This window comes from Bos mutus, chromosome 9 (genome assembly GCF_027580195.1).
Source record: "Bos mutus isolate GX-2022 chromosome 9, NWIPB_WYAK_1.1, whole genome shotgun sequence".
NCBI lineage: Eukaryota > Metazoa > Chordata > Mammalia > Artiodactyla > Bovidae > Bos > Bos mutus.
In genome coordinates, this window is record NC_091625.1 from 69,224,119 (window position 1) to 69,245,814 (window position 21,696).

General features: G+C 40.1%; 1 protein-coding gene across 9 annotated transcripts in view; it reads right to left on the reverse strand.

Moving 5' to 3' along the window:
* EPB41L2 (erythrocyte membrane protein band 4.1 like 2) overlaps positions 1-21,696 on the reverse strand; it is a 210,926-nt gene that overhangs the window by 121,365 nt on the left and 67,865 nt on the right. The window contains exon 1 of one of the 9 annotated variants that reach the window (XM_070376665.1): positions 7,704-7,834. The exons of the other annotated variants lie outside the window; for them this stretch is intronic. The gene's annotated coding sequence lies outside the window, so the exon portion shown is untranslated. Of the gene's footprint in view, positions 1-7,703; positions 7,835-21,696 lie in introns of those variants that run through there. 9 annotated transcript variants of the gene reach the window in all.

Sequence of the window (21,696 nt, forward strand, 5' to 3'; positions counted from 1 at the left end):
CTGAATGTGAGAAAAACAAAACAGCAATCCAAAAAAAGGAATGACCAAGCAGTCACCTAACTCTACTTAGGAAGTAATAAGAACGATGCTTCTCAAATAATTGTCAACATTTTTTTTTTTAAGGGGAGGAGGGAAGATGAGGAGGAAGAAAGGGAGCAAAGAAGAAAAATATCTGGAGAGGGAGAAGGAATAACAAAAACGGGCAGGCTGAGAGCCGACTAAAATTAATTCCTCTCCTTTGTAGGTTTATTTTTCTTCCGTGTCAAAAGGTCTAGAAAATACTATATCCCATATCCAAATACATACAACTACATTTCAAAGGGAATATTTGTTAAATTATCTATACAGTGAGGGTAAACAAGAGTTATTTTTTAAATAATTCAATGCTGCCCACCCTAGTTACCTTAATAACACATTACATCGTTTGTTTGGTTTATTTTAAAGGGATAAAGGGCCCATAAGAGAGACAGAACTATTTCTATAAAGATATAAGTAAACATCTGGTTTAAATTAAACCCACATATACAAAAGATATGAACTGTAGCCCTTTGCTAACTCAAGTCTAGGCAGGATCGGATTACATTCAGAGCATGAATTTCCTCCAGCCTTCCACTACTTTTTAACAGAACTCAAATTTTGTTCAGCTTTTCTCTTTTCCACATGCGTGCCAGTAAAGGCTGGCTCCAGGTCAGGCCACAAGGTAATGGCATTCTGGTGTAGGGTAATCATGGTAGTTCCCCATCCCTTTGCCAGGAAAACATGTAAAAGTCTGTTGGTGGGCTCCTGGGGAAGGACGCCTGTTTCTAGAAAGAGCCACAAGAAGAGAAGGCCCCTCTCCTAAACACTGGGTATGTGATTCCCAGAAATGCTGTTACCATCTTGAATAATCCATGAGTGGGGAAGGCCTGGAGACAAAGTGGCATATAGCAGAAGGCACTGCAAAAGTTACAGAGAAGAGGACCAGCCTACTGTGCATGCTACTGGTGACCAGGTCCTGCATTTGAGCTTCCCATTACATGAGATAACATACTGCCCCTTGTGGTTTAAACAATTAAAGCAGGGGGTACAGTTACTTGCAATCACTATTAGTTTCTGCATATTCTGAGGCAAGCGTTAGAAACTAAGACCTAAGAAACTAGGGATACATAATAGTACCAGCTCAGACAATTTACTCCCCACTGGGTTTTAGAGCTCTCATGCCTAAAAGCCATGGTTGTCCAAACGTTCCACTTTTTCCAGATGTTCAATTTTTTAAAACCTAGTATTAGAGTTAATGGCCTTCCCTGGTAGCTCAGCTGGTAAACAATCTGCCTGCAATGCAGGAGACCCCGGTTCGATTCCTAGGTCAGGAAGATCCCCTGGCGAAGGGATAGGCTACCCACTCCAGTATTCCTGGGCTTCCCTGGTGGCTCAAATGGTAAAGAATCTGCCTGCAATGCAGGAGACCTGGGTTCGATCCCTGGGTTGGGAAGATCTCCTGGAGGAGGACATGACAACCCCTCCAGTGTTCTTGCCTGGAGAATCCCCATGGACAGAGGAGCCTGGCAAGTTACAGTCCAAGGGTCATAAAAAGTCAGACACGACTGAGCGACTAAGCAAAGCACGGCACATTGGAGTTAATATTAGAGAGATAAGCCATTAATTCGTCATTCTATCAACTCTACATAAAAATGAAACAAACTATCTTAGAGTTCAAAGTATGATTCCCCTTATTCATACACTGGAGAGGAGGGTATGTGAAAATCAAGGCATTATTCTCCACAATGTCCAAGCCCCAAAACACCTAAGATAAGTGCTAACAATCTGATTTGTTAAAACCAAGTCTCTGCTGTTCTCATTAAGAATCAAGTCAAGAAAGAAATCTGAGCAAGGCAAAGTCTTTTCCACAGGCAACTAGAGTCATCCTAGGAACAGCTGCCCTTTCCTGGAGCTCAGTATACCAGAGGCTGTGCATAAATCATTAAGGATCCCAAAGCTACATACCATCATTCTCATAATCAAAATGCACATAAACCTCGTCGTTTGGGGCGCTCCAGCCTCACACCCTCATCAAGGCGATAGAGACATTCAGAACGCTGCTGGCTCCTAGTTAATCAATTATGCACACTGAGTTGAGGGGTCAGAATTATCGATGAACTGTGTTTGCTTCAATTCCTTCTTTCAGGTTGGGCCCTGAATTTTTGTAAAGGCCAGAGCCGGAGCTACATTCCTTGCGTGCAAAACCAACTATAATCTTTGGATACAATAACATGATGGTTTGAAGATCAAGTCTAGGAACTGAAGAGACCGAGTTAGGGTTCCAGCTCTTGTCTCATACTAGCCACGGAACCACAGACAAGTTATTGAGACTCAATGAGTCTCAGTTTCCTCATCAGCAAAACAAAGATATTTATACATAAACACTGGGTGACTCTAAGGGTTAAATCAGATGCTATACATAAAGTGCCTGGCACAAAATAAATTCATAATAAATGCTGGGTCACAGTCATCACAGGGGGATTCTAAAAACGAAGGGACAATGTCTGTATCTTCACTAAGGATATTAATAGTAAGAACAGAAATAACAATACATAATGATAATATCAGCTATTGGCTGAGCACTCTTCTAGAGATTTTACATGAAGCAATTCCTTTAATACTCACAACCTTTGTGGGAGAAACTAAAATGACTTCCATGCTGCAGATGAAGAAGGTAAACAAGAATCAAGAAGGTAAATGAGGATCCACGGCGAGAGCAGAGCCACACAAGCAGTAAATGAACAGAAGAGCCAGGATCCAAACCCAGGCCATCCGGCTCCAAAGACTTCGGGCAATCCTGCCAGCAATCTCAAACAACTCCACTGTAGTGTAACCAGCATCTAGCACAATCCCTTAAAGTTCGTGATTTGTTGAAAAACAAAAATCCATAAACTATTACTACCATTCGGTGGTCTACAATCCAAAGCAACATGTTTTAACAGAGCCCCTGCCAAGTTTTACCCACTTTCAGGATGTGGGTTATATCAGCATCTTAGCTCCTTCTTTCAAAGGTTTTCTGAGGACTGTCATAACCTTTGTACCAGACATCAATAACAGAGATGAAAGAAGCCTGCTCTCAGCCTCATGGGGCACAGAAGTAGCGATATTAGCAGCAATACATATTTAAACCACTCGCCATTAGTTCAGAACGTTTGGTAATTTAAATTCAGAAATCACAACCAGTTTGAAAAGCTGACCGTGGTTTTCTTTACAACCACTGTTGTCATCTCTTCAGGAAGTCACACATGGGAAATCTTGGTTAAAGACTCATAAAACACAAACAGGTATCACGCTTTTTAAAGAGCACTTAATTCTCATTCTCAATTGTATTTGCTAGAAATATATTTGCTCTCTAGCAAAATTTAAGTAATTTGAATACAAAGCCTAATAAAACAGCCCTGGTTATAAATTTCTTCAACATCAAAACTCCAAAACAGGGAGTTTAAGGGAGACTGGACACAGGTATATGTATGGCTGAGTCCCTTCGCTGTTCATCTGAATCAATCACAACATTGTTAACAGCCTATACCCCAATACAAAATAAAAAGTTAAAGAAAAAACTTCCAAAATAAATTGTCAGCTGGGCTGACCAACCGTCCAATAGGGAAGTGACTGAAGGATGAGTAAAGAGTTAAGAGGAAAAAAAGAAATACAAAGGACCCATGAAATGTATGAACCCGTGAAAAGATGCTTACCACACACTCATAGTAAAATAAATACAGGCTAAAAATTTAGCACGGAAAAATCCAAAAGCTTAATCATGTAATCACTGAGCAAGATTATGGGAACAGAGGCCATTCTCAGATAATTGCCAGTAAAAGAGTAAATTGGGACAGATCCAATGGGAGTCAGTTTGCCAACAGCTATCAAAGTTCCAAATGCGTACACATTCTAAACCAGTTACTCTGCTTGTGGGGATGTATCCTACAGATACATCCGAATATGTACAACACTTACGCACTGATGATTCCCTATCACACTGCTTGTAACAGCACCAGATCAATGTCCATCAATAGGTGATACTATGCGACCTTCATACAACAGAATACTATGCAGCTATAAAGAAAAAGAGGAAGGTTTCCCCCTACTACAGAAATATCTCCCAGTTACACAAGTCCAAAAAGTAAGATTCAGATAGCACATTAGACATGCTGCACCTTGTGTGCTGAAAGTAATGTGTGCTGGAGGTATAAGTACGTGAATCCACATGTACATATCTGCCTATTTAAGCGTAAGGAAAACAGCAGTGATTATGGGGAATGGATGACGACCAAGTAGATGAGGTGCAGAGATGCAGATATGGAGACAAAGACACCACTGGGTGGACGTTTGCAAACTGAAGACTTAAATACTTTATTAAAGGAGGACAATACTTATGCATTAAAATATCGTATGCATTAAGTGAACCCAGCACAACTGGTCGGCTTTCTTGGAGACAACCTGAATGCCATACTGCCACAAGTGACGATGTCACCTTGACCTCTCACATAGCTCTGGCCTCATAAATGAACAGTCTGGGTGCAAAAGCCTTCCGATCTATTCCAGCTCAGCAGTAGCATTAAGACAGCCTAAAATAAAATTGATTTCTTACCATATGACCTTTAAGATTATCTCTGCCTTCTCAAAAGAATGATTTTTCCTAGCCTCCGATTCAGCATACTTTACAAACCCACACCTTACCCTGTATAGCCTGTTCTTGAAAGCAGGAAAAGCTCAAACACCTAAGCTTTTAGAGCAGCCAGACATCTTTTAAGAAGTACATCAAGTATTCATTTCATAAAAATAATAATAGCCCCTAGAGTTCCTTAGGAAACCTTGCCAGCTTTTTATCCTTCTCAGAGTGAAGCTAAAACAAAAATCTGTCTTTGCTAACAAAAATATTGGTGCCTACACAAGTAGGAAAAAAAAAATTAGTATTCCTTATTCTCTGCTGGAGGAGTTGGAACAGAGAACTTGGAAATAATTTCTCTGAAAGCTGAGGAAATGTTTTCAAAGGAGAGTAAAACAGCATGGGAAGATTCTTATTAAATTCCTAAGCTGGTCACACACAAATATCTCCAATCTTGGTCTGCAGCTTCTTCTTCATTTAGAGGGGAAGGCAGGAATAAAACTGGCTTGAGCAGCATGAGGATGTCGTGTTTCCTGTCCACCACTTCCCCACCCCCTTCTGCTCCTGTGCTTCCATGAAGGGGGTACTGTTGTGCAAATAAGTAACTGCATGTTCCCAGTGCACTGGTAGGCAGCCGGTATCTTCTTGATAAATGTCTTTTGTGATGTTCCTAGTGTTCGGGGAACACTGCTTTGGACCACCATCATTAAACAGAATGTTCTATAGAGAAGAAAAATACACCTACTTGCAGTTTCTTCCAGTAATGTCATAACTAGGCTCCCAACAGCAAAAACACCACCAAAATTCTCATCTTGTCATAAGCGATATCAGGGAATACACGTCTGAGTCATCCCACAACCACCTTCCGCGAGGGATCCTTACGCAGCCCCAACGTAAAACTCACCTGGTATCAAGCAGTCATCTACAACCAGTCTAATATTATTTCTGTGTGAAGTAAACTCTAAATTCTTTAGCTAAAAAATAACAGTGGTTCAGGAGGCTTTTCCCAAATAAGCTAACAACAAATCCACCAAGGTTAACTGCACAGGATAAATGCACAGGCTGCAGACGCTGCATTTTAATAGGTCATAAGACAAAAGCCTGTCAAACTCAATCAACTCCCCACACTATGACAAGGCCACCAGGCTGGAGCCTACACTGATCTCGCACTTTCAAATCCTCTTCTCCATAAGCTTTGGAACGCTGCAGTTGACAGGCATAAATACCTAAACCTTGTCAAAAAATGGAATTCACTTTTGCAGTTTTGGTCGTTAGCTCCTCTATCATTTTACAATATTTACAGCACTGCCAAAGAGTTACGTCAATGCATAGCATGTATTCTTAAAATATGAGACTATAAACGGAACGATTTTTCTAGCTTAGGTAAGCAGATCCCAATGTGAAGGCCAGTCCTCCAGTTGGTCGGCTGAAGGTGCCATAGACCGTTAGCATATGGACCCTCCAAGCGTGATAAAAGCAACTTTCCCCAGGCGGGAAAAGCTGTAATTACAATGGAATTACAGACATGCCATCTGGAATGCTTGAAAACTTTTTTCTTTTCCCCAAGTAGTTCTACTGTGAGCATTAGTACATTCAAAACTACTTAGTCAAAGTTTTAAACGACTACTTTTTAGGTCATGCTGGCAAGGGACAAGCTTTCACTTTGGCTAAATATATTTGTTTCTTTGGAGGTAAGATTCTCAAAATGCAACATCTGTAAACGTGATTTGGTAGAGGAATCTACTGGAGAATATGCTAGGTATTCCAACCCTTGGAACCCACCAAAAAATTTCAAGCCAACACAATTTCAAAGTTTAAAATTTCCCTTTCCAACTTTCTTTGTGATCCAGCTATGATGTTAAACAACAGGTCATCAATATATCATACAACGTGCACTGGAACACTCCAAAAGAGACAGTCCATAGGGAAGGTGGGGGTCCTATGAACGACTGTCCAGGTCATCAGCATCAATTCCACAGACATTTATTCCTTCATCTGAGGTGTCAATAGTTTGAAGAGACAATTCTTTGTTAAACCTAAAAACAGAAAGCTTAAACTTCACAAGTATATATGTACCGCCCTCCCTCCCCCAAACACTCAGTAGTTTCCTCAAGGGTCTAAGAACATTCTGGGCAATGTCAACAGTAATGAAGGAACTTACAGATGTAGTCTGGCTATCACAATGGTACTGCTTTTCATTTTGTTAGAAAGAAGCAACCTAACAAGTTTCTTTTCGAAGGAAGGTTGTTAGGCAAGTAAATTATATCAAGAAGAAGCATGAAGAAGACTTTCTAAATTTGGATGTTTGAATCTGGGCAATATGGTGGGTTTTCACATTTCTTCAATGTGACAACATATTAAATATTCAGTAAAAGAAGTTGACACCTATTATTCAATTAATATTTACTTAGGCCGTGACAGCATTAAAACAATACATAATTCTTGATAGATCTTAATGACCATTAATCTGTAGATATCAAAAGTAAAAAGCAAATTCAAATCTCTGCTAGCTGTAATGTTCTTTAATCAAAGGAGGTAATTTATAAAATGTTTCATTTTCATGCTAATTGAAATCTATCATCTTTTAACATGTTAAAAAATAAGTGTATGCTATTAACCTTACATAGTCCTCACTGTGCTTTAGGAATGATTCATTTCTGTACAGTATATAGTACCACTGAATAAATCAATTGTGAAAGAGTAGAACAAATATCTAAAATCAGCTGGCTCCACTATTCTCATAAGTCAAACCTAAAAAGGCAATTATGGCAAAGATAACTTGACAAAACTCAACATTTGCCTTAGAAAATGCAAACAAATAGTCTAAAAATACATACACATTTTTCACAGGGCTTGGTTCAAATATAACTGAACATAATCCCTTGCCAGATAGTGCACATAATCAGATTCCATCTATTCTGTACTCTGTACATGAGTACTGTCCAAATTTTCAGTCTCCTAGATACTGACAGTCCAAAAGGCAAACTTTTTTCAAAAGCAAAAACAAGTATATACCCCCACAAACCTAACTGCTACAATAGAAATTTCCTAACACTCCCCGCCTCGAAATACATACGCAGTTTTATAGAAGTACATGGAGTCCGCTGTCTGCTGTTCCCTGTCATTAGAAGGCTGTGGAAAGAGGATGGAAATCCAGCTTCCAACTGCTTAATGAGCAAGACTGGCCCCACCCAGGCCAGACGCCGCTGAAGAAGGGCATGCTCAGTAGAAAAGCCCAGCGTGGTTCCAAGTTACTTCATTCCTCAGCTAGAAAGCCCACATGGGTCAAAGAAAAAGTCATCCTCTTGCTGTCTGTTCTATCCACTAAATGAAGAACACTTTACATAAAGAACAGTTCTAATGGCACAACTGTAATCCTATGATTATAACTGTTTACAATCCTACTACTGCTAGGCAATTTTTCCCTCCTTTTTTGTATCATTTTTACATTGCTTTGAATTTGCACCCCTCAACTTTGTTTTTATTTCTTGCTATTTTAATCCACCCTATAAATAGACACCAAAAGTACATGCATATAACATATAGTCTACTCATCTTTCTTGATAAAACTGGTATATATATTTTGATATAGAAAAGCCATTCAAATACATATATATTTCATTTTTATATACTGAAAACAGGACTATTTTGATTGATTTGTAGGAAAATTTCCTTATTCATTCACACTGTATTTAAAGGAAGGCCTGTTTCAATCTAGAATTATAGACACCATCATATTGTTACAAAGCTGATGAATTCTTATTTTATTATTATATTGCTATCCTAAATTGAGCAATGATGGATACAAAAGGTGAAATCCTACATCCATTTGTCATATGAATACAAATACATATGGAAGCAAGGTAAATTTATAGTCACTAAAGGGAAATACAATTATTCTAAGATTCAGGTCAGAGAGCTTTGAAAAACACCAACCTTCCTTAATTCTACATTACCATCCCCCTACTCCCTTACATTTCCACATTAAATTCTGGTTGGTTTTTCCCATAGTATAGATATTTACATTAACCAATGAGGACCAAGATAGACTCTGCATCTAGGTATACATATTTACATCTTGACCCTGTTACCATACCACACTGCTCTCCTACCAAACAATTCTTAAGTCAATGAGTATTTTATGTTCACATTCACCTACAGCAGTCTTTTTAAAAAAAGAATTATTACAAATAAAACATTAGATAATTAAATGAACAAGATATCACTCATACCAACTAGGAGAGAAAAAGTAAGTTTTCCTTTAGAGGAACTTAATGAAAATACGTTTCAGTAGCAGCTCTGAAGAGATTAATCTGTCAAAATGAACAAACACAAACAAAAAAACTCATTCTATATAATGGAAGTAAACTTCACTATCCACCCACAAAGCTTTCCCTGGTTCACAAAACGGCAATTTGGTGAGTTTTTTAGTAGAGCATTATTGACTATGCCAAAGCCTTTGGCTGTGTGGATCACAATAAACTGTGGAAAATTCTGAGAGAGATGGGACTACCAGACCACCTGATCTGCCTCTTGAGAAACCTGTATGCAGGTCAGGAAGCAACAGTTAGAACTGGACAGGGAACAACAGACTGGTTCCAAATAGGAAAAGGAGTACGTCAAGGCTGTATATTGTCACCGTGCTTATTTAACTTCTCTGCAGAGTACATCATGAGAAACGCTGGGCTGGAGGAAGCACAAATTGGAATCAAGACTGCCGAGAGAAATATCAATAACCTCAGATATGCAGATGATGCCATCCTTATGGCAGAAAGTGAAGAGGAACTAAAGAGCCTCTTGATGAAAGTGAAAGAGGAGAGTGAAAAAGCTGGCTTAAAGCTCAACATTCAGAAAATGAAGATCATGGCATTTGATCCCATCACTTCATGGTAAATAGATGGGGAAACAGTGTCAGACTATTTTTCTGGGCTCCAAAATCACTGCAGATGGTGACTGAAGCCATGAAAGTAAAAGATGCTTACTCCTTGGAAGGAAAGTTATGACCAACTTAGATAGCATATTCAAAAGCAGAGACATTACTTTGCCAACAAAGGTCCATCTAGTCAAGGCTGTGGTTTTTCCAGTAGTCATGTATGGATGTGAGACTTGGACTATAAAGAAAGCTGAAAAAAAAAAAGAAAGAAAGCTGAGCGCCAAAGAATTGATACTTTTGAACTGTAGTGTTGGAGAAGATTCTTGAGAGTCCCTTGGTCTGCAAGCCGATCCAATCAGTCCATTCTAAAGGAGATCAGTCCTGGGTGTTCACTGGAAGCTGAAACTCCAATACTTTGGCCACCTGATGCGAAGAGCTGACTCACTGGAAAAGACCCTGATGCTGGGAAAGATTGGGGCAGGAGGAGAAGGGGATGACAGAGGATGAGATGGTTGGATGGCCATCACCAACTCAATGGACATGAGTTTGGGTGGGCTCCAGGAGTTGGTGTTGGACAGAGAGGCCTGGTGTGCTGCTGCTCATGGGGTGGCAAAGAGTTGGACACAACTGAGCGACTGACCTGAACTGAACTTAGTAGAGCCAAATTTGTTTAGTCCATCTTTTATTAAGATTGTGGTTTTCCCACATTTGTTAAATGTATATTTTAAAACATAGAAATGGCAATAGAAACCGCAGTAGGATGGCAGACTGACTTCACTATATTGACTTAAAAAAATACTGGCTCCAAACCTTTTTCTAAAATGTATTGCTCCATAGGGCTTCCCTGGTGGATCAGACAGTAAAGAATCCACCTACAATGCAGGAGACCTGGGTTAGATCCCTGGGTTGGGAAAACCCCCAGAGGAGGGCATGGCAACCCACTCAAGTATTCTTGCCCGGCAGTCCCCGTGGACAGAGGAGCCTGGTAGGCCAAAGTCCATGGGGTCGCAAGGAGTCAGACATGACCGAGCAACTAAGCACAGCATTGCTCCACAGAATTCAGAAGTCTCAGGACTACTGACGTACAGCACTGGACCCAGTGAAGCTGACATAGGGAGATCTTTACCATCTTTCCCAGTCAACTCTCAACACCACCGTGCCTGCCTTACTTCCTAACTCCCCTACTTCCACCAACTGAATTATATCTCCCCAACATCCATACACTGAAGCACTAACCCCCAAAGTGATGGTATTTGGAGGTGGGACCTTTGAGAGATAATAATTAGATTTAGGTGAGGTCATCAGGGTGGAGCCATCATGATGGAATTAGTGGCTTTCTAATAAGGGACACCAGTGAGCTTGCTCATTCTCTCACATTCTCACTCTTGCTCCCTCTCTCACCTTGCTTTGTGAGGACACAGATTAGGCAGCCATCTACAATCCAAGAAGGGAGTGTTCACCAAAAACAGACCATGCTGGCACTGGATCTTGGCCTTCTGGTCTCCAGAAGTGTGAGAAAATAGACTTGCAGTTTAAGTAAACAAGTATATGGTATTTTGTTATGGAAGCCCAAGCTGACTAAGGCATCTACATAGAACCCAATGCCATTGCTCAAGCTCCTCTGCTTGCTTCAATCCTGCCTATGAGACATCGGATTCTCATTATTCAAATAAAGGTTAAGAGAATTAAGATAAGAGGTGAGTTTTGTGGCTCACTGATTTGGAAGAAGAACAAGTCATTAATAGAGTGGATAAAAGGAGAACCCAGAGAATTTAAATGAGTTTCCAAAACTCATATACTCAGTAAGTGGCAGAGGTAGAAATCACATGTTTAGTCTGCTTCAAAACCAACACCAGTGGCACTGAAGGCACAGTGGAGAGCAGTTTCCTTTAAAGCCAACGCACTTTTCCACCAAGGCTGCATTATCTCAGTTTCAACACCCTTGTTTACTAGATGAGTAAACTAAACCCAAAGAAGTGAAATAACTTACAAAAAAGGTTACTCTGTGGGCTCCTGGCACAGAAGTTACAAACTAGGTCCAGTATCATTTAAATTCTTTCCAGTAAGGCTTTAAACACATTAAAATACATAAAACACATATGCTGTAAGGTCTTAAATATTAAAAATTGCTCATATAAATGTGTCTCTATTGCATCTGTCTTAGGAAGATCCTAAATAGCCTTGCTTTGACACTGTTTTATTGCTTCATGAAAAGGGGAAATTAGAAGTTCATCCTCAGAATACTACTTCAGTATTCAAGGGAGTTGGTTGGGCGTAGGGTGGGGGATATTTTTCCTATATTTGTATAGGTAAGTTGATGTATAAATAAAATTAAACCCAGTAAAATGACTTCTTGACTTGTACAAAATGTCCTATTTCCTGACTTTGAGGAAAAGGAATGTAACTGAATAGGATGCAAGGATGCAAGAACCTGATGGTGACTCAAAGCTCCAAGACCATACAGGACACAAACTCTGTACAGAAAATAAAGTTCTCAGTGTCACAGAAAGACAGTGAGCAGAAGAGATCCTTTCAGTCTCCCCTCTCCCCATTATTCATCTAGCCTCCATTGGAGAAGCATATATCATCTATCAAACTAGAAAAAAAGCAAGTACAGTTTTCTAGCAAAACCCTAAAATAACCTAAAAAGTACTCCAAAAAATAAAAAATAACCCCTCTGTTTTTGAACTCTACTGATTTCACAGAGAATCCAACTTTGCTATATACCAATCATCATGCAAGACTATCCTTCCTGAACAAAACGTGGAGAAAAGTTTTATGATTCTCTCAATCTGGATTAATTTCAACTTGTCTATAAAATTTTCTAACAGTCCACATTTCACAGGATCATTGCCATTTGATGCCGACAAAAAGAAAAAAACCAAACAAAGAAAAAAACCAAAACAACTACGACACTAGTTCCACAGCCTCTGGCTAAGTTATCTTTTGACCACACACCACAGTTTAACTTTTCTCAGGCGCTGAACCCATAATAATTTGCACAACTGCACGTAAGTCACTCACAAAGTTTCTTTCCTACCATGTTTTGTAAAATGTAACATTAGAAAGTACTACAGATTTATGAGACTCTGGGCAAGAAAAATTCCATATGACCCCAGATTTTTACAGGGGGTTTGGAGAGAGAGAGCAGGAGCAGGTACAGGAGGGAAGCAAAAGAAGAAAGGGATGGCAGTTGGGACTCTCTAAACAAAAAGTTAATGTTCTGAAACCATCTAAGAAGTGTTAGGACAAAGCAGTAACAAATGCCCACACACCCCCTTTTTTTTTTAAACTTCAAAAGTCAAAAGCATCCCTATCAGAATTACACATTCAGACCAGTACATACAGTAATTCAGCATTTACTTTAAAATGTATTATTTTCATTTCACTTACATCTGAGAAAACTTTGCTGAGTTCCCCCTTTGCCCCAGACACTGGTCTAAGCCCTCAGGACTGGAAAGTTCTTCCCCACACCAGTCCTCAGGGATTTCACAGTCTAGAAGGGAAGTCAGATACATAAACAAATAATTATACCACACGGGACAAGGACTGTAGCAGAGGTACAGTCAGGACACAGCAAAGTGGACAAGTTCCTTGGGGAGGACAAGGAAGGCATTACAGGCTTACAACGTTTAGGCTCATTCGTCTCTCATTTGAGATGAACAAATGATTCTGCTAATACTGTGGTAATGACTCTCCTTGCCTTACGGATTAAAAAAATAATTATCACAAAGCCCATCACATACAAAGCAGAAACAAAGATCTTGCTAGCATCTGGGCAATACCATCCACGTGACCAAGCAAAATGGGATTCTTATAAAACAAATATAGAATCAAAAGGATCTCAGCTCTTATGTACCTCCTGTCCTTGCCTTTCACAGATGGGGAACCTGAAATCCAGAAGTTGGGTCACTTGTCAAGTTACACAGTAAATCAGGAGCAGAACCCAGGATGGATGTCCGATTCTGCCTAATAACTCTATTTGCCTTTCCCCACTGCAGACTGTAGTGCCTGGACATGACGGTAAGGGCCGAGACACTCTTGAGAAGATACCCAGCAACAGAGAGCTTTTATGGCTGTCCAAGGGCCAGAAGAAACAAAGATCCGGCTGACCCCCCAAAAGCTCCCCAACTCTGCCCTATCCTCTGGATCCAAGAAAAACCCTACACTTTCCTGCTCCCCCAAAAAGTATGTTTCCAAAATAAAGAAGTCACTGTCAAGAAATTATCTAATCTCCCCAATCTGCAATAACATTAAATTCACACACGAACAGTCTGGACATTACTCCATGTTGTCACTTAACTAAGTCTATAAAATGAAGGTACCAGCAGATAAACTACCTATATGATGGGATTCTTGTGGGCATCACAGGAGAACCTACATGAGAGCTACTGCTGCTACTGCTAAGTCGCTTCAGTCGTGTCCGACTCTGTGCGACCCCACAGACGGCAGCCCATCAGGCTCCCCTGTCCCTGGGATTCTCCAGGCAAGAACACTGGAGTGGGTTGCCATTTCCTTCTCCAATGCATGAAAGGGAAAAGTGAAAGTGAAGTCGCTCAGTTGTATCCGACTCTTAGCGACCCCATGGACTGTAGCCTACCAGGCTCCTCCAACCATGGGATTTTCCAGGCAAGAGTACTGGAGTGGGGTGCCATTGCCTTCTCCACACGAGAGCTACTAGTCAAGTGCAAAATGTCACATGAATGCAAATGACTATTAAACACACAATTTCAATCATCAAAAAATTCACCTAGGCTTTCTCCTCAAAATGGTTGAATATACCATTACACTTATTCTTAAGTCAAACATTAACCTACAGTAATCTACCACCATTTAATTTTTCCTCAACTTGTAGAAAGAAAACTGCTCCCCAACCCTAGGCTACCCTCCATAGTTTCCCTTCTTTTCTTTCTTTCCCTTTAAAACAAGCACTACTATTTCCAAAACCCCTACTAATGCTACTGCTAAGTCACTTCAGTCGTGTCCGACTCTGTGCCCCATAGACAGCAGCCTACCAGGCTCCTCTGTCCCTGGGATTCTCTAGGCAAGAACACTGGAGTGGGTTGCCATTTCCTTCTCCAATACATGAAAGTGAAGTCGCTCAGTCATGTCCGACTCTTTGGGACCCCATGGACCACAGCCTACCAGGCTCTTCCGTCCATGGGATTTTCCAGGCGAGAGTACTGAAGTGGGGTGCCAGTGCCTTCTCCAAGACCCCTACTAGAACCACATAAACAGGAAACCTGCTAACATAAGGCTCTTATCAAAAAACATGTTGTAGAAAGTTCAGCACAGCAGACAAGCCACAGAAATGTTAAGGTGCATGCAACATACAGTGCCCAGCTACTCGTCAGGCTCTGGGGACACACAACCCAATCTGGGGTCCTCTCCTCACGTTGCTTGCGTCACTATCTTCCTTCAGCCTGCCATCTGCATGGTTTGGGCACTTGTTTGAGGATCCAGTGTACTTCTAACCCTCCGTATCTTTATTATCTCTGTATTCTGAAACTGTCCCTCCACTCACTTCTTTCTTTCATTTCTACAGAAACTTACCTCTTCAAATCTGAATTATGAAAGAAAACCCTAAGCACAAGTGCTAATACATTCTCAATCCACAGCCCCTCCCCACCTGAAACAATAAATATCCAACATTAAGCTAGAGTGGGGGCTTCCCTGATAGCTCAGTTGGTAAAGAATCTGCCTGCAATGCAGGAGACCCCAGTTCAATTCCTGGATCGGGAAGATCCACTGGAGAAGGGATAGGCTACCCACTCCAGTATTCTTGGGCTTCCCTTGTGGCTCAGCTGGTAAAGAATCCGTATGCAACATGGGAGACCTGGGTTCTATCCTTGGGTTGGAAAGATCCCCTGGAGAAGAGAAAGTCTACCCACTCCAGTATTCTGGCCTGGAGAATTCCATGAACTATATATAGCCCATGGGGTTGGAAAGAGTCGGACACAACTGAGTGACTTTCACAAGCTAGAGGATTCACCATTATCTGTATCTATGAGATCCTGAATTCCGTAATTTTAGGTTTTGCTAAGATCCATTTATTCAATGAGGAATTACCCTTTGTCTACTGATAGCTGTTCAGGATACACACCTGTATAAAACTTGGCTCCAGGATACACACCTGTATAAAACTTGGCTCCAGCCAAAGAGTATCTAAATAAATAATAACACTACAAAGAGAACCGAGCTGAAATATAGGCATAAACATTTCAACAGTAACTGACTTGATGAGGGAAGAATGCTTCCCAAGGTGACGCTGGCGCTGACCTTGAAGGAGAAGGAGGGCTGATTGTAAGCGGGTTAAAGCATACTCCTCACCGTGGGAATAGAGACTGAAGACACAGAATCACCAGAGATAAAAGCATTGCTGAGAACGGCGAGTCCACACCTCATCTGCCCGGAATACGGGGTGGGGAATGGAGGAAATGGGACGAGGGAGGTAGTAGCCAAACAGTGAGTGATGAGTACGCTAAGCTCAGATGTTTCAACTCTGTCCTGTAGGCAATGAAAAATAAGATTCCTTTTGCATTTCGGGAGGATGGCTTCGGCACTTATGTGATAACAGATGCCGTAGTAAAAGGAAACTGGTTAAGCAGAGGCCCCGGTGATCCAGAAAACAGCATCTGAACTGACACAGAGGCAACAGGGAAGCAAATGAAGAGATGAAGTCAGTAAATATTTAGTAGTTAAAATGGACAGGATTTGATAAAAGAATTGAGCAGTGGGAGTCAGGGAGAACAAAGTTCCCAGGTTCCTGGCAGTCAAAGGTCAGACAGCGGGAACATGAACCTAGAGATAGATTTCCAAAAAGAATATGAAAGACGGATGAAAGAAGCCCAAGCTTCCACTTTTAACACATTTGGACTAAGTGACTGTGTGACATCTGGGTGGAAAATCAGGCCAGCTGGAGATATGTGTCTGAACCACAGAGCCTAGGTTTCCATGCTAAAATCTGGAACTACTTGGTCAATCAGTGTAATCTGAAGCTATAGAAGAGATGAAGCCCAAGGCAAGACAGAGGTTAAAAAAAAAAAAATGCTCATAGTAAATAACCAGGCAGGGAGCAAAGAACCTATGAAGGAGGGTGGGAAGGACCAGAATAAGATAAAGACATCAAACCAAGCAAGCATTACCCCAAGAGAAGAGCTGGGCTGGGAGCAATGGACAACAGGCGAAGGGCTTCTAGAACCAGATAAGGCTTTGCAGGCATCATGAAAGACTGCTGATAACCTCAAAGAGCAAGTCCAGTGGACAGTAGAGAAAAAGACAATTGGCTAAAGGAAAAATACTGAACAGAGGGGAGTATGAAAAAGGGGCAAACTAATCTCTGAAATTTAGTGCCAGAGAAAAGGCTGGCAGAAACGACAGCAATAACTACAAGAAGTACGGCTGCGAGACAATCTACCCACACAGGAGAAGTATTGGTTATTTTATTTCATGCAGGCTTTTGGTGGGAAAGACAAAGTAGGGAGAGGTTCAAGATACAAAGGAGAGAAAGGAAAATGAAGGCCAGGAAGTTCAGAAGAGAGAAATGAATTTAATCTGGGATGGCATGAGGGACATCTCTAGCCCAGAGACCAAGGAGAAGGGAACTGGAAACATACATGGACTAGAAGAGGAAGTGGTGTAAGGAAAATGAAACCAAAGAGGAAATATGGTCCATCTCCTAGAATATAGTCAATGATAATCCTCTCAGCATTCATTTTAACACAGGATTCAAAATGGGTTAAACTTAACAATTTTCAATATGGAAAGTTATTGGCTTCCAAAGTTTTTCAAAATTGGGGATGCCACGTATAATCTTCTACCTTAACTGACTTGTAAATCAGTATCTATTAAATTATCAAGAATATCATGAAATGAGTGCCATCTTCATATCACTATAGATGCCCAGAAAAAGAAGCTAAAAAATAAGTCACTGAAATCGCAAGGTTTGGAGAAGGGTATTTTGTTTTGCTTTAATCACAGTGCATGCCAAGGGCTTGGTTAAATGTATTTACAAGATACAATAACCGTAACTGTAATTCCTGTTCTCAAACTGTGAAGCCTGTGTCTCAATAAAATACCAGTTTAAAAGACAAGACAATAAAGACCACGGTCACCACCAGAACCCCATAAGAATATGTGAAAGGTTATAAAACAAAACTCCTTTTATAGAGTTGAATCCTTTCCAGGGTGGGCCTTTAAGACATTCTGACAGTACACACAAATACTATCTCTGGAACAAAACCAAAAAGGCACAGCTGCGAGACATCTTCCACTGAAGTTGTAACTGACTCAATGGCAGTCCTTCCTTTGAGCAAGAGAGTCTATAAAAACCAGAAGCAGAGCTATTTTCCCCTACAAACTGCTGAGTGGAATCACTTTCTCCTGACCCAAACTGCAGCTTTACTAAAAAGCTAAAATAGCATGGCCAGTACAACTCCATAATAAATTTGTAAAAGAAAACATACATAAAACTTGAAAAAAGTGTGTGTATATATATATATATGTTTTTCATTAAGAAAAATCCCCAACTAAACTGAAACTATAATACATGGATATACACATTTTTTAACTTACAGTCCATCAGCACCACAAACAGGAAATTTGGATTTGCCTTAATAGAAATTTTTCCCCAAATGCCTTAATACAAATTTTTCCCCAAACCTCTAAGGAGTAGTACTAACCAAAAATATTTAGATGATTATTAGTGTTAATATCCTCAATACTGACTTGAACTTTTGATACCTAGATATTTGTGACCAAAAAGGAAAAAAAAAGTCAAAGACATTTTGAAATCAATTAGATATAACTCCAACATATGAAAAACAATTTAAATAGCCAAATCAATACTTTATTTGTGATGTTTTCCAAGCTGGATTTTTACTGTTTCTATAGCAACATCAACAAAATACTCATACACATACTTCCGCACCCAAGATGAAAACCAGTAACCACTTCTCTAGTTTATTCTTACTATGGCTTCCAAAAAAAAAAAATCAGCCTTCCTAAACTTCACTCCTAAGGTTTGAAGTTGGAAACTTCAAAACCTAAGGTTTTAAATAAATAACAGTTGCGTTAACCATAAATGTCAAATATTCTCAAAGTCTTCAGAAGGGAGGTTAATGATAATTTTGTTATTTCTTTGACAATAACTCATTCTGAACAACAACAACAAAGATGAGAACGGAAGAAATTGCTAACAAATGACTTACTTGGAAAATTATCTAAATTCTAGAGAAATAAAACACCAAAAACTGTGCCAAGATGTACAGCAAAGAGTTCAATATTCTAAAGCCAAGAGATAAGCAACTTTCTCTGTGTCAGATATACTTTCAAAATCTCTTTTGTTGGAATTGTTTTGAAAGAACAAAATATTTCACTAGGATTAATAGGCCTGCTTATTTTGTGAGCAAGCTCTCTGCCTTATTCTTTACAAACATTTCTATTTATGTCTCAAAACATCTCTGCACAGTAAGTATTATCAAGTTCATTCAATAAGTAAATAAACTAAGGCTCAGAGAAATGAATTAACTTGCCTTAAAAAGCATGGAATGCAAAATACTAAAGTGGTTAACTGTCAGTCTTGGACCCAGACAAACCTGAACCTGGATCCTGACTTAACCTCCAACAACCATGTATGAGACAGACGGCTGAGGCTTCCACCTAATTCTATTTTATTTGAAGCATGTTCTTTACATTACACCACTAGGCTTATGCACACTCCCAGCTATACGTCACCACGTGCCAAAATGCAGTCTTGACATTAACAGCCTCACTACCTATGCCTTACGTTTGCACATGGACTTCAGACATTAGGACTTACTGTAAATACACGTTCTACTCCAATACATGTCTAGCGTTTAGGATTCATGGTTTTCACCCAGGCAGCCCAGGTTCTACTCCTGGTGTGGGGAAGGAGATTCTTTGGGCTTCCCTGGTGGCTCAGATGGTAAAGAATCTCCCTGCAATGCAGGAGAACTGGGTTAGATCCCTGGGTTGGGAAGATCCCCTGCAGAAGGGAAAGGCTACCCACTCCTCCAGTATTCTAGCCTGGAGAATGCCATGACTGTATAGTCCATGGGGTCGCAAAGAGCTGGACACAACTGAGCAACTTTCACTTCACTCTGAGACATGTTCTCAAAAAATATTTTTTAGAAATACATAAGGAAAACTTCAAAGAACAAGTGAAAAGTCTTGATCTTTCTAATTTCCAAACATATACGTATATTTCAACAGATCCTTACCCGGGACATAATGTTAATGGGTAGGTATACCACATCATGGGCTTCCCAGGTGGCTCAGTAGTAAGGAATCTGCCTGCAAAGCAGGAGATATGAGTTTGATCCCTAGGTTGCAAAGACCCCCTGGAGGAGGAAATGGCTACCCACTCCAGTATTCTTGCCTGGGAAATTTCATGGAACAGAGGAGTCTGGTGGGCTACAGTCCATGGGGTCACAAAAGTGTTGGAAATGACTTAGTGACTAAACAACAACAAAAATACCACATCGTGCCTTTCTTCAAAGCACTAGGAACCATTTGAGAAGACCAGAGAAGTGCAAATAAAAAGCCATCCATATACACCTGTGAAAGGTGAAAGTTTAGTTGCTCAGTCGTATCCAACTCTTTGCAACCCCACGGACTGTAGCCTACCAGGCTCCTCCATCCATGGGATTTTCTAGGCAAGAGTACTGGAGTGGGGTGCCATCTCCTTCTCCAGAGGATCTTCCCAACCTCGGGATGGAACCCAGGTCTCCCATATTGTAGGCATATGCCTTACTGTCTGAGCCACCAGGGAAGTCCTGTAAACTTGTGAGTTAACTATAAATGCATAAAGTGTATACCTATTGATACTACAAACACATATACAAGATTTCTCAAAATAATTTTGATTTCAAAGATTCCATCCCACTCTTTGCATAAGCAAACTTACACGTAATTCCAGATCACACATTACAATTTTTTAAGTGAGACAACAATCATGTGATGTAGGCATTTGGGACTAAGATAATTGCAGGCTAGAGTTGTAAACAGAAGAAATTTGAACAGACTTTGCAAGAAAGGATATATTGTCATTGGTGGGAAAGAGGGACAGTGATATTCAAGACAAGCAGGAACAGTCCTTGGGCAGACTGAGGCAGCAAGATGCACAAGATGGTTTGGACGTCTGGCAAAGCAGGAAGCAGTGAGCAGGACAGTGGGCTGACCACTATCACTGGATCAGTCACATACAAAGATAAGTCAGAAGTAATGCTGAAATATGATAGCTGGAAAGACTGTTGAGAGCTCTGAAGATGAAAAGGCCTCTGGGTTAAAAAAGACAGGTCACCTTGCCTAAAGTTTTATTTTGGTGGGTTTTTTCCCTGCAGAGTAAGGGGGCTAATAACAGTTTGTTGTTGTTGTTTTTTAAATAACATACAAGCTACCCACTTTAACCATAAAATTCAATGTTTTTTAGGGTAGTCAGTTGTGCAACCATTACCACAAACAATTTTAGAACATTTTATCAACTCAAAAATAAATCCCAAACCTCCCAACTCATTCTACGAGGTCTGATACCAAAGCCAAACAAAGATGTCACAAAAAAGGAAACTATAACCAATACCCCTAACTGAGGCAGAAGTCCTCAATAAAATATTAGCAAACTAAACCCAGCAAGGTATTAAAAAGATCTTAGACCATGATCAAGTGTAATTTACTCTAGGAATATAAGGATGATTCAAAAAGTGAAATTCAATCAATATAATAGAAGAAAAATACACGATCCTCTCAATAGAGAGAAAAAGAATTAGACAAAATCCAACATCCTTTCAAGATAAACAAACTAAAAATAATAAAAATAGAAGGAAACTTCCTCAACATGCAAAGAGCTTCTACAAAAACCCACAGCTAACATCATACTACATGGCGAAGACTGAAAACTTTCCCCCTAAGATCAGGAACAAGACAAGATGCTCCCTCTCACAACCTCTTATCATTCTATTCAATGTTGTGCTTAAGTTCAAGCCAGGGTAATTAGGCAAGAAAAATAAAAAGCACTCAAATAAGAAAGGGAGAAGTAAACTACCTCTACTTGCAGATGACATGATTGTAATAAATAAAAATCCTTAAAAATACATTTAAAAAGCTAATAGAGGGGTTCAGGAAAGCTGCAGGGTATAAAATGAATATGCAAACTTGAGTTGTATTTCTATACATAAGC